This window comes from Podarcis erhardii, assembly GCF_964252035.2.
Source record: "Podarcis erhardii genome assembly, chromosome: 9".
NCBI classification, from domain to species: domain Eukaryota; kingdom Metazoa; phylum Chordata; class Lepidosauria; order Squamata; family Lacertidae; genus Podarcis; species Podarcis erhardii.
The window spans coordinates 23,132,739-23,148,306 of record NC_138512.1 but is presented as its reverse complement, the minus strand read 5'-3'; the positions used below and the strand labels follow the sequence as shown (position 1 = coordinate 23,148,306).

General features: G+C 43.6%; 1 protein-coding gene across 3 annotated transcripts in view; it reads left to right on the top strand.

Moving 5' to 3' along the window:
• Positions 1 to 1,860: 1,860 nt before the first annotated feature.
• The window catches only part of SLC7A2 (solute carrier family 7 member 2), a 47,599-nt gene continuing 33,891 nt past the window's right edge, over positions 1,861 to 15,568 (top strand). Inside the window, exon 1 of one of the 3 annotated variants that reach the window (XM_081875790.1) lies at positions 1,861 to 1,989. The gene's annotated coding sequence lies outside the window, so the exon portion shown is untranslated. Of the gene's footprint in view, positions 2,100 to 15,568 lie in introns of all 3 variants that reach the window. The other 2 variants (XM_081875789.1, XM_081875788.1) reach the window with 2 other exon arrangements.

Genomic DNA, 15,568 nt, shown 5'->3' with positions numbered 1-15,568 from the left:
TGGCAGACTGGGGGATAAATGGGCTTCATTAACTATGAACCCCAAAATCTGGGATCCCCTCAAAACTGGTGCCAAAATGTGCAGTTGTTCTGTAGCGTTTTGCAGCAAAAAAACCCGTTTTGCAGTGCCCCCCCAAATGGAGCAATAGCCACTCAAACTCGGGGGTCAAAGGGGAACAAAAAATCCAGCATTGTCCGATTCACTCCAAAGTGGCATCAAACTTTGGGAAAGATTTTGCCGCATTTTGCAGCGAAACCCTCATATTTTGCAATGTCCCACAAATGGAGAAATAGCCACTCAAACCTCAAACGGTAACTAAAACGCTGCAAAACTTTTACCAAAGTTTTTCACCATTTTAGAGTGAATCAGACAGTGTTGCATTTTGGGGCATTAACAATGAACCCAGATTTGCTGTATCAATTACTCCATCTGTGGGGCACTGCAAAACGCGGGGTTCTCACTGCAAAAGAAGAAGAGGAGGAGTTTGGATTTGATATCCCGCCTTTCACTCCCTTTAAGGAGTCTCAAAGCGGCTAACATTCTCCTTTCCCTTCCTCCCCCACAACAAACACTCTGTGAGGTGAGTGGGGCTGAGAGACTTCAAAGAAGTGTGACTGGCCCAAGGTCACCCAGCAGCTGCATGTGGAGGAGCAGAGATGCGAACCCGGTTCCCCAGATTACGAGACTACCGCTCTTAACCACTACACCACTACACCACACAAAGCGCTGCAAAACAACTTCAAAACTTTGGCACCCGTTTCGAAGGGATCCCAGATTTTGGGGTTCGTAGTGAATGAAGCCTGACAAATGCTTGAGTTAAAGCTCTCCAAGCAGCTGCATAATTAAGCTGGTTTCCCTACAAGACTGGATGCGCCTTAGCAAGGTTGCTCAATCAAGACTATATCTTGCAAACCTTCTAATACATAGCCCTTCTTCTCTCCTTAAGGCTTCCCCCCCTCCATACAAATAACACTGTATCATATATAAGGGTGAAAAGAAATACTGCTTGTATGTAATCTAGTTTTCGTTTTAAAATAGGGTCAGTCTCTGATTTACTTTACAGTAAAATAATCAGATAAGCAAAACTTCAGCCATTCTGGAAGGATGTGTGGTATATTAGTTAGAATGTCAGACTATAACCTGGGAGCCCAGGGTTCAAAATACAATATATTATATATTAATTGTATATATACATACAATATGTATATATTAATAGTGAAATAGTGAAATAATTATTAAGTTCTAACTTGCTTTTTATCTTATATTTTGGAAATTTACATCCAGGTTTTTTTCCCTTTAAAATTTTTGGGGAGCTCCCCAACAGAGTGGGGCCCTAAGCTATAGCTTGTTTAGGTTATACGTAAATCCGGCACTGATGGGACTTTCTTCTGAGGAGATACGGCGAGATCTGAAGCATCTAATCGCGCATCTGGGTCGCAACGGCGCAGACCCAGCCTTTGCAACTAGCTTCAAGCAAGATGTCCATAGGACTGATCCAACGCTATTAATCTCCAGGCCTTCAAGCAAATCAATTCAGTTTAATTGTGTGTCCGTCTGTCCCCCCTGCTTTTTTCCTCCCTCTCCAAAGCGCCCCTCTCCAAAGAAATGCACGGGGAAGAAATGCACGGCGCATCCCTCCGACGGCACCTTGGCTGCCTGCCGCCCATTCCCTAGGCTCCAGCGGTCTGCAAGCAGCGGCGAAGGGCTGCCCACAGCCGCCGCCTCCTCTACCCATTGGCTGGGAGAGCTGGGCGGGCCCGAGCGCAGACCGAGCTCCCCGAGGGGAAAGCGAGGGAGGGGCGGGGCTTCGGCCGTTCTAAGTGGGGAGGGGGCTGGCCGCGGGGTACGGGGCGGAGGGGGGGGGGCTATTTCTGTGGGAAACTCCCGCGCGCGAGGCGTCTTGTCGGGGAGCAGCAAGCGAGCAACAGGCTCCTCTCCGGAGACTTCGCCCTCCCGCTCGCCCTCTTCTTCCTTGGCCGCCCGGCTCCAGTGAGTGGAAGTCCCCTTCCCCGCCCTCCCGGTCCTCTTCCTTCCCCCGCCACCGCCTCCTTCTATGGGCGTCTTTTCTGGAACTGGCGGGAAGCTGGAGCTGTTGTGAGGTGCGCTTCACACGGCCAGCAGATTGTGAAGCGAATTATTGTTGGTTTTTTTTGCGGGGGGGGGGCGGGTTCCCGTCAAGGGTGTGTGTGTATGTGTGGGATACCTTTTTGCAAAGCCACGCGTCTGTTTGGCCATTGCACGTGGGAACGGGTTGCTTTTCCTCGCGAGGGGACGGGACGGGAGGATCTCCTTTTAGGCGCGTGACGCTTCCTCGACACATCGCTGCCCCTGCAGAAGTCGCGATATGGAAGGGTGGGTGGTGTCGACGCCGCGTTGGGCGTGTGTGCATTAGCTGCCACTTTGGGCATGTGGGCAGCTTGCTAAGTTTCTTTAATTATCGCATTCTGCTGTAACAGAATGGTAGAGTTGGAAGGGACCCCAAGGATCATCTAGCCCAACCCACCTGCCATGCAGGGATGATTTTGCACCTGCCCCATACGGGGATCGAACCTGCGACGTGGGCATTGTCAGCACAATGCTCTATCCCACTGTTGGTCCGTTAGAATCCTAGGATTGTAAAGTCAGAAGCAGTGGCGTAGCGTGGGGGGTGCAGGGGGGCCGGCGGCACCGGGCGCAACATCTGGGGGGGGCGCGCTCGCACTCGAGTGCTAAAATCCACGGGTTAGGGGGCGCAAATTACTTGCCTTGCGCTGGGTGCTGACAACCCACGCTACGCCACTATTCTAGCCCAACCCCCTGCCATGCAGGGATGAATTTGTAACTGTCCCATACGGGGATCGAACCTGCAACCTGGCCGTTGTCAGCACCATGCTCTAACCAGCTGAGCTGTCCATGCTGGACTGTTGTGTGTGGGAGAGAGATGCCTGCAAGGATAACACATGCTCTCCCCCCCCCCCAGTTCAGAACAACCCCTGTGCCATTAATAGCCGCAGGACAGGCAGAACTTCAGTGAAGGCCTCTTCTCCCGCCAGTGAAATTTTGCGCCTGTGCTTATTGAGTCTCTGCCCGCCCTGACGCTCGCAGAAGATTCAGGAATCTTGCCAGGAGGAAAGGTGGTGACCTTAGTAGTAGTACCTTCTCCTTTTGCAAACGTTCGTATCAATTACACTTTCTACCAATTTTGAAGCACTTACTACCTGGGTGCATGTCCCTAAGCCACTTGTCTCGGAAGAAGCTGCAGTGGAGCCCCTAGAGTACTCTAGACAAAATGGCTTGAAACCTGAATCGGGGCTTCTGGGAGCCCAAAAAGGAAGATGTATGTTAGTAGGATGCAAACTAAAAATAAGTTAGCAAGCTCCCTCGTTCTCTCTCTTTTTCCTTTCCCTGGTTGTTTATGTTTGCTATCCCTGGTTAGTGTTATTGATGTTGTAAAGGACAGCTTGGGACTGGGGGTGGGGGCTGATTTTGTCACATTTTCTGGGTTGAGCTGGTTCAGGCTGGTAGCAATGTATATTTATAGTTTTACCTCATGACAGTATGTGCCATTCATGCAAAGACCGTGACAGGAATGTACTGCCGTACACACTGCAAAATTAAACCTCTCAGGCTTTGCCTCAGCTGGGCAAGGTAAAGCACCAAAACATCCAGATTTAACTGAAAGTGTGATTTAAAGGAGGTTGTAGCTTTGTGTGTTTTTTTCTTGCCAGGATTGTTGTAAAGAAAGTGTGGAATTGGCGGTTTTTCTGCTCTCTGTCTAGCTCTTCTCCTTTTTACCTCTAGACCAAGCTTTGTGCATTTGGGGAGGGGGAAGAACTCATATATGCCATTGTGAAAACCTGCTGTGCTACTTTCAGCGGAGGAAATCTACAGGATCTCCAGATTGCACTGGTCCTTGGAGGTACTCTGTTATGCAGGCATAGGCAAACTCGGCCCTCCAGATGTTTTGGGACTACAACTCCCATCATCCCTAGCTAACAGGACCAGTGGTCAGGGATGATGGGAATTGTACTCTCAAAACATCTGGAGGGCCGAGTTTGCCCATGCCTGCTGTTATGCCTCTGAAGCTCAGTGTGGTGGTGGGTCTTTGGCAAGCATAAATTTGGCCACAAAAAACTTATGGAGCCCTGATGTATCCCCAGACCAGATAAGCTGCACGGCTTGTGAAAATGAGTGGAAATCCTTCCAGGCTTCAAGCATGAAGCTCAAGTAAGCTGACCTAGGCCAGTTTTGTAAATGTCTGACGGTGAAATTGGATGAAGAAAAGGGGACTGTGCTAAAAACGAAAACCCCATAATATAAAAACACTAGACATTGTACCGTGTGTGTGTGTGTGTGCCACCCTTGGTTGCAAACACATCCTTTGTTTCTGCTGTGGTGTGTATGTAAGGGAAAACTAACAATGAGATCTGATATGTCACATGTGTCCATTGTTACACACTGCAAGGAGAATTTGATACAGGGCTGCCATTTACTGTGGCAGTCCTGTGTTATTCACAATTTCTAGTAATGCTCTAGTATAGTTTATTCCTTGACAGGCAATGATGAGCTGTGCATGGGCTGCTCTAGATCATTAGAGATCCACAACAACTTAGGACTATACAAGGGTGCTCTTTGACTTCATGGAATATATGACGGCGGTCTCTTGGTTGTCCATCTTCCCAAACTTAGAAATGCCTTCTGACATTGCGCAATTGGCATAGAGCTGCTCTTGGTTTGGCACAACTTCATCTTGTGCTATGTAGATGCGACCTTAGATGGGAGAAAGCTGAGGCCATGTCTGCACTGCTAGGTTGCTGAAAGGAAGAATAATATTAAGGAAAACAATTCAGATAGGACGGTAACAGCCTCTGACAGTGCTTCATTACTGGCCCTTGTTGTGGAGCTACTACGCAGTGTCTACAGAGAAACGGCTGTACTGTATTGAAAGATTCTCAGAGATAAGATCTTCACTATGTTTTCAGTGCTCAGTCTTTTCTTCTTCTGGGGGAGGGCAAACAAATGGATCAGTTCTGCAGCATAATGTAGCCCTTGCATCAAACCTTGGGCCATCATATTCTATTAGGTATACTGCAAACATGCATTTTAACGCTCACATGAAGTGAACAGAGTAGTGTAATTAGCATGCGCATAACTAACGCCCACTTTGTGCATGTGTGTGTTTGTTTACACGTGCTTGCGTTTTGCTTTATTTCTGCAGCAAGCAGTAGGGTGTTGAATAATGACCACTTGTGTACCCAAAGAACATTTCTTCAGGCCACAATCAGTGTCATATACCCCTGCTGGGGCCCTTCTTTCCTACGTTTGCACTTTTTGGTCAGTTGACAAGAAATTTTGAGCAGAATCTGAAAGCTGTGCTAAATTGGCTGTGCTTCAACAAAGCAAGCAGCTGGTGCAGCTTTCTTGAACAGCTTGTATTCAGTGGAAACCGTGGGCTGAAAAAGGCAAGCATTCACTCTTAGCAGGGCCTCTTTGCACATTTTGTTTTTTAGGTAAGTATCTATTTACAGGCCAGGAGAAAGTGCTTTGCATCTTTCAGAACTGGCAACAATAGTGTTTCTGTCTAGTTAAACAAACTGATAATGGAATTGGGCTTTTGTCTTATCACCCCATTGTGATGAAAAAACCAAAATACTTGAAAATGTTGCAGTAGTTAAAAGTTTCTTAACCATGTTATGCAAGATGCTTACAGTGGATATATTCCAGATCTGTTAAGAGTATAAGAGAGTCATGCCATTGATTTTACTGAGTTGTATACCCTGTTGCTTTGGTTATAATTAATGAGCACTTGGAAGCAAATTCTGTTTAAAACTGGTGCTACTTGCTTTTGAGGAAGGTTGCCAACTTTATTTCGGGCAGTGTTGTGGTGCTTAAACAGCTGCACCAGAAGCAGAAATTCAACGGGTGAAGCTTTCCCTTGACTGTTGGAGAAAATGCTTCATTGCCTACATTTGTTTTTCGAATAGCTGTTAACACATGAACCTTGTAAGGAAAAAGTGGGCAACTGTGTTTGTCAAATATTATCTCTTCTTATCTTCTTACACTTGGCAAAGTTATTTCTTTTTTGGTATGTTAAGACAGAGATAGGTAGACTTCAGATGTAAATTATTAGAGATCCACCAAGCAGAGCTTTGTGCAAAAGACATATAGGTAAATTCATAGTTCATAGTCCATAAATTTATTTTGAATACCCAAACTTAACTTGCAAGTCTTCCAATCCAGTCTAGTTCCTCACCACTATGTTTTCTTAATTTCACCAGTATAATTTTTTGAGGGAGGGAAGGAGATTAATTTTATTCCTGTTGTTACCCAGTTTTGAGTCATCCATCTTTGTTGATCTACTGGAAATCACCCAGTGATCTACCACAAAGTTCTGCCAGCAGATCCTGATCTATCTTTTGCCCACCTCTGTATCAAGGTGTTCTTCTGAAGATGCGTGGCAGATGTGCAAAACATCTAATAAGAGCAACTGCAATAACATGAAAGTACCTGATACAACAAAGAGTCTTGTGGTACCTTAAATAACAAATTTATTATGGCATAAGCTTTAATGGACTACTGTGCTTTATATCAGCGCACGTATACATGATTAGGTGGGGGATTGTAAAAAGTGAAATCAGGAAAATAAAATGCAGAAAAAGTTCAGACGGTGTTAATTCACAAAATAGTTTTTTTTTTTTTTAATAGTTTTTATTAAAGATTTTCTTGGGTTACAGAAGTGCATGCATCGCCTCTATACATTTTTTGATAACATAGATATCCAGGCATTGGGAGACCGTTTAACACATGTGCCAAAGCACCCTTTGACTTGGTTCAGTCAACAAATGATAGCTTTGAAAATCCTGATGTATTGTAATTCAGAATCTTCAAACCATGCTAGAGGCAGGTAAAACTTTTCAAAAAAGCTGGTGCAGCAGCAGGGACATTCTAACAAGTTGGTCTCTTCCATCAGCCACTTTGTGCTGATCTGAAGCCTTTTTTCTTGGTTTGCTTGTTGCCGCCTTCTTCCTAGTTTGGCCATGGCAACTACGGGTACGGAATAGAGAAGGCCCATCCATCTCTTTTTGTTAAAGAAATGTTAATCACAGGGAACATTTTATTAAGGAGAAAAGGTAAAGGGATTTATTTTTTTAGTTCAAATCATATTCCTGTATTTCAGTGGGAACACTATAATGCAATTGATGCACTGAATTCTGCTGGAGCACTGTTGCTTTTGCCTGTAGCAAAAGGAATACCGGTACCTAACATGGAATGTACCATGTCTACAGACCTTGCAGGTTTAATGGTTGCTGGCTTCAAGGCTCTTCTTTCAGAATGGCAGAGGAGTGTATTTTGTAGGCAGCCTAATAATGGATATTGCACGAAGATCGGCTGCAACTAAGTTGAATTTGAAAGCAATGGAAGGGGACTTGAATAATGGTAAGCTTAAGTCACATTGATTTCAATAGAAGTTAGCTGTGGTTAACTTGTAGAGATTTCACATGTGACATGGATGCTTCCAACGGATAATAACACTTCACAAAATATTACCCCCTGTTCTTTTGCCATTGTTTTGCACCTGGAAAGAATGGAGCCTCATTAAAAGATAGCATCAAGCCATAGTTAACACATATGAACCGAGCGAAACACTGCACAACTTGGGATAGGGATTGTTTTGTATATTCCTGCAAAGAGGAATCCTTTTGTAAAATGTATCCCAAGTACACTCCTATGGTGTGTTCTGTCGTATGACCCCTGAGCAATTCTGTAGAAGCAAGTAGCAAGAAAGTGTGAAGGGTGTTTTTACTGATTGTGATTCAATATCTCAAAATCAAGACACGAAGTGAGGTTTCTTGGTTTAGAATGTAAAGCAGAGATCTGTCATTTTGTTCGCTTGATTTCACACCTGGTCTGGGACTGGTGAAGTTGTTGGAACTCTGAAACTTTTGAAACCATATTGTTCAGTACAATGGTACCTCTGTTTACGAACTTAATCCGTTCCGGAAGTCCATTCTTAAACTGAAACTGTTCTTAAACCGAAGCACACTTTCCCAAATGAGGCCTCCCGCTGCTGGTGCCCTTCCACTGTTCGGCTTCCGTTCTTAGACCGAGGTAAAGCAAACTGGGACACTACTTCCGGTTTTGTGGAGTTCATAAACCAAATAGTTCATAAACAGAGCTGTTCTTAAACCAAGGTACCACCATATATACAGTAATTAGATATTTTTATTTCTCACAAAAACAATTCTAAGTGTAAATATAATTTGGATAAATGTTAGGTTTATATAGTTTTATTTTTCTTGATGAACATCTGAAATCCAGATATAGAACTGGCTTTACAACTATGGTGCATGGTTGTTTATTTAGGTGCTAAAGAACACGATTTCAGCAATGTTGAAGTGAGATTTCTATCAGTTTGGCTGTTTTTCTTACCCTATGTAGTGACAGATGGGGTTGCACTTAGTTCAGTGAACCATACTAAAGAAGAACAAAACTTGCATTAAATTACTGTTGACGATGCACTTTCTTGTCCACGGATGAGTGATGCAGAACTAACCTGCTGGAAACCAAGGCTTCATTCTTGCTTCCTTTTGTTATGTGTCTCCCACCTAATTAAATTAGATTTGAATATCATATCTGATAATTTCCCATTATCCCTTGTAGCTAGGGGTAAACCTTTCTGGAGTGTTGTGGACTGGTGTAGAAAGCATGGCATGAAAATTGGGGGTTCTAGCTGCTCTTAGTGCATTGTTTTAGTGTAATTTCAGTGCAACTGGCATGGAAGGTATTTTGAGTTGCTTTGGTAGTCTCCAGTATTATATTTGATTTTTTTTCAACCACAATTGATTAAAGTTTCATCTGTGTGAGCAAGAACGTCACGTTTCTAGTGTGTCACTATTGCTTTTAGCTTCGATTGCCACAACAGCAGTCTCTCCAGTTAAGCTGGACAGTTCCAACCATGCTGCTGTTCCCTTCTATATATTTAGAACTTTAACAGGACTTAGGAATAATGGCTGGGACCCAAAGAGCCTACCTCAATCATGGTGAAGTGCTAGTACTAACCTAGGGGGTAGCCAATGTGGATGCCTTCATCTGCTCTACCTGCAATAAAAACATGTCCCTCCCATACCATTCTCTACAGCCACAGCAGGCACTGTAACTCTCTAGCAGTTCGACTTTAACTCTGAAGGTGCACTCTTCCATAGTCTCCTGAGACAGACGGATGCCAACAAGAAGGTGTGACTGAATCAATCAGCAATTTTATGCACTCTTTTTTGACCTAGTTTGAACTTTATAGACCTAGTTTGAACAGTGGTTTAAATGAACATTACTGTAGTTAATAAGCCATGGCTTAGTGGCATGTGCGGGATGCGGGTGGCGCTGTGGGTTAAACCACAGAACCTAGGACTTGCCGATCGGAAGTCGGCGGTTCAAATCCCCATGACGGGGTGAGCTCCCGTTGCTTGGTCCTTGCTTCTGCCAACCTAGCAGTTCGAAAGCACGTCAAAGTGCAAGTAGATAAATAGGTACCGCTCCGGCGGGAAGGTAAATGGCGTTTCCGTGCACTGTTCTGGTTCGCCAGAAGCGGCTTTGTCATGCTAGCCACATGACCCGGAAGCTGTATGCTGGCTCCCTTGGCCAATAAAGCGAGATGAGCGCCGCAACTCCAGCGTCGGTCATGACTGGACCTAATGATTAGGGGTCCCTTTACCTTTACCTAGTGTTGTGTCTGAATACAGTGCATTACTTAAGTATAGCTTGTTAACAAAAATAAGTCATAGTTTGTTGTCTGCTTACTGACTTTGACTATGGCTTAGGGTTGCGTGCAGATGTGGGCATTGTTTGTACATGGAGTGTAAAATATCAAGGATGGTTAAATAACGAAAGACCAGAGTAATGAAAACCTAGAAGGCTTGATAGTCAAATTGCACCTGACAACCTTTAAACTTCCTGAAGTAACAGGAGTATAAGTCTGTACAATTAATTTGGTCCTCTCTGAGTTTTGGGTATAGGAGATCTTTTTCAGAATCTCTTGACAGATGTCCAAAATCACCTCTGCTGGATTTTATCAGGATTTTGCCTGGGTCACCTAGTAACAAAACTTAGTGACACATTGGACTTTGCACTTGTGATATAAAGTTCTTACCATACTGGTTTCTGAGACTGTTCACCAGTTTGCCGGCTGTACAGTAGAATAAAAAACATTCATTCTAATTAGTATCTTGTTCATGTTTTAAATGGTATAAAAAAACATTTTTATATTAAACATTAATTATTTCATTAATGGTAAAGCAAGATTTAAGATGAAATGCTAAAAAATCAAGGTTTTAATCTGGGTTCTAGTGTATCAAATTTGTGTACTTTTTGTATTGACAAAGAATACAATTTAAACATGGGGCATGGTGTTACTAACTTATTTAAGATGTTTTCAGTATTTTTTTTTTGAAAACTTAGCATTTTCCAATTCAGGACAATTAAGGAATAAAATTTATTCCCTTCCCGTTTTTGAGATTGGATTTTTTACAATTTTGCCTTGCAATATAAAGTTTTGTTGTATCAGTAAAATGTGATCTATTTTGTGTTTATTTGTAGGACATATGTCGGGGTTTATATTAAGCCAACCTGCAGCCGGATTTTTGCACTGCTCCTGCTGCTTTTAGAAGCTAAGTCATGGTTTGACTTACTATTATATGTGCAAACACAGGCTTATACCGGATTTTTCGCCCTATAGGATGCACTTTTTCCCGTCCAAAAATGAAGGCAAAATCTGTGTGCGTCCTATGGGGCGAATGCAGGCTTTCGCTGAAGCTTGGAAAGCGAGAGGGGTCGGTGCGCACCGACCCTTCTCGCTCTCCAGGCTTCGGGCAGATATCTGCAGCCTAGGGAGCTCTGCGGGAGTTAGCTGCGGATAGCAGCCTGCTGCCTGGAGCGCGGGGGGGGGGATAATTTTTTCCCCTTTATTTCCCCCCCCCAAAAAAAAACCCTAGGTGCGTCCTATAGGGTGAAAAATACGGTAGTTTGTTTTGTTCCAAACAATCCAAACAGTAGCCAAGTTTTGTTTTCTTCCCTTGGTTTGTTGGGATATACAAACCAAAAGTACAGGTTCACATGTAAAACGTTTTTGGTAGTGCTGCACCAGCAGGACCAAGGAAGGAGCAAAGTGGTCACAATTTTCTAAATGTGGCCTATCAGGCTTGCTAAATCATTGTTTGGCTTAGTGTTATGTGTGAACTGAGTAAAGATCTTGTTACTTTATTAAAAAGCAACTAACTAGGAACAGGTATTTGGACTCAAATTTTGTAAAAGAGGAAAATGCAGGTTGATTCAGTTTCAAGGAACAAAATAGTCTTACTGTTATGTTCAGTAACACATCTGAAAGTATTTGCAGATGAAGACTTGCTCAGATTCTTATGTCAACCAAGATGTTGGCCAAGTGTTGCAAAGAATCTGAAAGAAAATATTATCCTAATCACTATAGTGACCCTGCTGATATTGCATCTCAGATATTGTCAAACATCTCGCATTGTTCACTGATACCATAATGGGCCACTTCCCCCACCCAAGGGAGTTCCTTTTGATCAAGTTATTTAAAACTTGAATTAAAATACAGCGGTCAGTTACTGCGGTGCTTGAAAGCAAAGGTTGGTTGTGGCTTTAACATTTAGTATGGTCCTGGTGGGGAGCTGTTTCAGCCTGAAGGCTGGATTCCTATCTGGGCATCCTTCCAGGGGCCACATACTGTTGGTGGGGGGCCAGAGGGAAAAGTGCTTGTCCGGATGGAGGGTAGAGGGGGGTGTGTGAGTGCATGTGGAAACTAGCTTGCTGTACAAAGGTAAAATACCGTATTTTTCCACTCTGTAAGATGCACCCGACCATAAGACGCACCTAGTTTTGGAGCAGGAGGAGAAGCGGAGCCCCTTCCATTTCTCCTCCCGCTTCGCTGAAGGGGCACTGCACAGAGAGGGAAAGCTTCGCAGCGCCTCTCCAGTGAAGCAAAGCCAGGAGAGCAAGAGGGATCGGTGCGCACTGATCCCTCTTCTGGCTTTAGCAAAAGCAACGCGAAGCCTCCTGAGCATAGCGGAAGCGCTCCTGCTGCGCTCAGGAGGCTTCGGGCAGCTATTCCTGAAGCCAGGCGAGCAAGAGGGATCGGTGCGCACCGATCCCTCTTGCTCTCTTGGCTTCAGCGAAAGCTGTGCAGCCTGCATTTGCTCCATAAGATGCACACACATTTCCCCTTACTTTTTAGGAGGGGAAAAGTGTGTCTTATAGAGCGAAAATTACGTTATACATATTGGTTGCTCTATTCACAACTGGAATGTGGTATTCAGTGTGTTGTCCAAAAAGGAATGTGACCCTTGGGTTGAAATAGGTTTTGCACCCCTGTCTTATGCTCTCCTTGTGGCCATGCTGGAGGAGGAAAGGGAAGTGCTTGAGCCCAGGGTTTCTCCACATAATGATAAATCATAGTTGAGTGTTAAGTCTGAATAGCACCAATGTGTGTGAGAAGGCAGGTGTGCAATCTCTCTGCTGTTATGATTGTTAACTGCAACTGCTCTTTTTAGTAAAGTAGATTTTAAAAAAAGAATGCTGTTTTGGATTCCGTTAGGTTCATTGTTGCATTTCCCATTCTTACAAAGCAATTTTTCAGATTTTTAAACATGTCCAAACCATAGCCTCTCTGGAAGGTCTTAACATTGCTAGGTTGGGTGATATTGAGATAAATAGCTTTGTGCTACTTCAGTCATTCATAGAATCATAGAATTGCAGAGCTGGAAGGGACCATCTAGTCCAGCCACCTGCAATGCCGAAATCTTTTTGCCAACATGGGACTCAAACCCATGATCCTGAGATTAAGAGTCTCATGCTCTACTGACTGAGCTATCCCAGCAGTCACTCATGATTTTACCACACTCCAGTATCATCCGCTCCACTTATTTATAAAATTATAGTTTAAATATTTTCCCCCCAGCTTTGCTCTTGTTCCTTGTATGATAGGACAACAGTGATAGGACAACAGTGACAGCTAACCACCATCTCATTTAGTACATCTCAGTTAGAACCTCTCCTCCTTCAGTACAAGGTCCCCCGGTGGGTTACATGCAATATTAAAATAAGTTGAAAACAAATTCTGATCAGGAAAATAAGATGGGGTGTGTGTGTGTGTGTGTGTGTGTGTATACAAACACACACACACAGATAGATATATATATATATATATATATATATATATATATATATATATATACATGCACACACACACACACACACACAAAAGGTAAAGGTACCCCTGCCAGTACGGGCCAGTCGTGTCCGACTCTAGGGTTGTGCGCCCATCTCACTTAAGAGGCCGGGGGCCAGCGCTGTCCGGAGACACTTCCGGGTCACATGGCTAGCGTGACGAAGCTGCTCTGGTGAGCCAGCACCAGCGCAGCACACGGAAACGCCGTTTACCTTCCCACTATATATATATATATACACATACACACACACACACACAAACAGACACACACACACACACACACATATATATGCTTTTAAAGACCCTGGAAACTATTGAAGGTGTCAAATGCATTTCTGGGGTGTGTAAACCACAACTTAAGAGATTGCTACAGAGAATGCCCTCTGCTCTGTCACCACCACCCAACCTTCTGAGGCAGTGGAACTGCCAAGAGGGCTTCTCTGTTGAGCTTAACATCCAAGAGGAGTATGGAAGGAGGCAGTTTTTCAGATATTTGGGACCAAGTCGCTTAGAACTTCAAACGTCAATGTGACCATCTTAAGCTGGGCCCAGAAATGAACCGGCAACCAGTTCAGCTTTTTTTAAAAAATATGAATTCTAAGTGGAACTCCAGCCAGCCAGTATATCTCCTGCTGCATTTTGGTCCAGCTGAAGTTTCTTGCTATGATCTGTCCAGCAGCAGCAGCAGCCAAGAGAAACAACAGCATTTCTTTGTAGGCAACGGGAATGTTCTGTCCCATCATATATGGTGAAGGGGGTTACACCAAGAGGAACTTGGCAGCTCTGTGAGGCCAGCACCCTTCACAAACTACAGCCCCCAGCATTCTTTGGGAGAAGCCATGGCTGTTAAAAGTGGTACAAAGTGCTTCAAATGAATGCCAAGAATGTGAGTTTGAGAGGACTTCCCTAAACTGGTAGGAGGGTCCTGATGTAAAGCGGGCACAATCTCCGCTTGCTCTTACCCAAAGCCCAACTTTGCATTCACATTTGATTCAGTTACGTTTGTACTTGATATCTTCTTCTTAAAATAAACCTTTTGACAGAAAAAAACCATTGTTTGGCAGCTAACTTGGCTGAGACGTAGTGCTAGGGAACCGAAGCTCCAGCCTTCATTATTTTTTCCAGAAAACTGCATATAGTTTGCGGAATGTTTCCCTACTGCACCTCAGAAAAGGAGAAGAGAAGAAAACTACCGTGCTCGACTGTTGTGTCGAATGCAAAGCACATGTCACTGTCCTGGCTGCCCCGCTGTATGTACTCTGCACAGCAAATATTTCAAGTGGTGGAGAAAATTGCAACATATGCTTGGGTTAACAGAAGGTCATTTGACGCAGCCATTGCATGGTCAGTTTCAAAATCTCTGATCAAGTTCCCAGTATGTTTCACAAGGGGGTAACGGTTGTGGCAGGGGAAGCGTAGTCACAAATACACCAGTTGCTTGCAGCAGTTAAAATGAATGAGTTTCATCCACCTTCATTCCCGTCCTTTCTCAGCCTTTTCCAGAAAATTGGATGTTCAAGTAACATTGCTTTCATGATGGGGAGGGGAGTAAAAGGGGAAGGTAGGGGAGAGAGTATTTCAAACCCTGTTACTGATACATTAAGTGCTATTTAAAGTAAAGAATGTGTCTTGAAAATGGAACTCTCTGGCTTTAGTTGCCTCGGTTATAAATAAGTGTTTCTTCGACTTCAGAATAGATATTTTATATTATTTTGACAAGGCATCTTATGTATTAAATGTGCAGAAATGGATTAGATGTCTGCTAGTGCGCAAATGGGTCAGGTGTCTAATTCTTAATGTTAAAGGTTATCGTTCTCCTGGAGAATTGAATCACCCTGTATATTATAGGCTTAGAATTAATCGCAATCTCACGCTAAATGCAGCAAGTAGAACAAATCCCGGAAAATGTCTTTGTTTAGCAGTTCTCCCTCTTACTAGGGGCTGTGAGAGTCTGATTTGAATAGAATTTATACCTGCAGTAGCTGTGAGGCACATAAATGCTTTAAAGAGAAGATATACACTTTATTTATTTGCTTCTTTGTTTTTACTTACCGTAATTGTATTTTGAAGCGGTTTTGCTAGGCAAGCCCATCCAAAGTGGCTTACAACATTTAAAGCACAGTGAGTGAATAATAGACTAATTTTAATAAAATAAAAAAAATCCCATAAAGATTAAATAAAACATTACCAACTATAAAATAACAGTACCAACTATTTTAACTGGATGGTTAATATAAAGAGATGACATTTTCAGAGCCTTCTGAGATCCCTGTAGCAGATCAATACGACTCAGATCTGAAGGGAGAGAGTTCCTAAACTGTGGGGCCACCATGGAGAAAGCCCATTCTTTCA